This window comes from Carlito syrichta, unplaced genomic scaffold, assembly GCF_000164805.1.
Source record: "Carlito syrichta isolate Samal-C Ts95f unplaced genomic scaffold, Tarsius_syrichta-2.0.1 Scaffold311765, whole genome shotgun sequence".
NCBI lineage: Eukaryota > Metazoa > Chordata > Mammalia > Primates > Tarsiidae > Carlito > Carlito syrichta.
In genome coordinates this window covers 37,548-39,142 of record NW_007255861.1, presented here as the reverse complement: position 1 = coordinate 39,142, position 1,595 = coordinate 37,548, and positions in this window count along the sequence as shown.

The window sequence follows — 1,595 nt, the reverse complement described above, 5'->3', positions numbered from 1 at the left end:
GGAGGCGGCACAGGTCTCGGGAGCCGCAGCCGCGCACGCTCAGGTTCCGGCCGCCTGCGGAGCCGGGGAGGGAGGAGGCGAGGCGGGTCACGGTCACGCGCGGGCGGAGGCCACCCGCCGTGCACACGCGCGGGACGCCCTGGAGCGCACGTCCTTGTGACAGCCTCCCGGGAAGGGGCTGCGCCTTGCTGCGCTGTCCCGGCTGCCTCTGCTTGTCATTCTTTCCACCTTCCACGTGCGTGACAGACGTGCTTTTACTTGCCTTCAGCTCAGCAACCACTGTGACATTTGGAGGCCGCTGTGTCACGCGTCCCTCCAGCGCCCTTAGTGCACAGCTGTTGCGACCTTTTCCCGTGCTCCTGCACCACGTATGATGCGATACAACACGAATGACGGCGGGGTGCGGTGGCTCAGCCTGTAATCCCAGCACTTTGGAGTGGGGGAGGATTGCCTGAGCCCAAGGGTTCGAGACCAGCCTGGGTAACTTGGCGAGACCTCCTCTCTACGATAAATCAAAAAAATTAGCTGGGCGTGGGGGTGCACCCCAGTAGTTCCAGCTACTTGGAAGGCTGAGGTGGAAGGATCACCTGAGTCCAGAGGTCGAGGCTGCGGTGGCCGTGAAGATGCCACTGCGCTCCAGTCTGGGCGACAGAGTGAGTCCCCAACTCAAAATGAAAATTAAAAAAAAAACAAAAAACGAAAAACATATATGATGGGATAGATATGAATATGCAAATAGACCAGTTTATTGAAGACTAGATGGGGGTGTGAAAGTAAAATGGTGCTGGGCGCAGTGGCTCATGCCTGTAATCCCAGGACTTTGGGAGGCAAAGGCAAAAGGATGGCCTGAGCCCAGGGTTCAAGACCAATCTGGGCAACCTGACAAGACCTTGTCTCTATAATAAATCAAACAATTAGCTGGGCGTGGTGGCACACACCTGTGGTTCCAGCTACTTGGAAGGCTGAGGTGAAAGGACTGAGTCCAAAAAATAAAGTAAAATAGCGAAAACTTCACAATTGGAGGTTATGTGTAAGGCCTTACCTTTTAGAAATAGGTATGCAAATATTTAGGGATGAAGATGGAGTGATGCAATAACTGAATTTGCTTTAAAATAATATGAGGTGGGAGTGAAGGGAAAATTTTGAAAATTTTTTTGTATAGATGAGATCTTGCTTCATTGCCCAGGCTGATCTCAAACTCCTGGGTTCAAGTGATCCTCCCACCTCAGCCTCCCAAAGTGCTGGGATTATAGGTGTGAGCCACCATGTCTGGCCAATTTTATTTTTAAATTTTTATTTTAGATTAATGTTTGTTACATGGACTTGGGGGGACCCCCAAAAAACAGAATTTATTTATAAAAAATGGTGTATTTGTTATTATATGTTTAAACTTCAATCACCTTCAAACTATTCTCCGTTTGATGCAATACACCTATTGAGATGCTTTTTCCACTGCTCAAAATGGTTTTTGAACGCGTCAAAATTTTTTTTTTTAAAGTTGGAGGCTCACTCTGTCGCCCAGACTGGAGTGCAGTGGCTGCTCCCAGCCACCGCAGCCTCGACCTGCTGGGCTCCGGCGATCCTTCCGCCTCAGC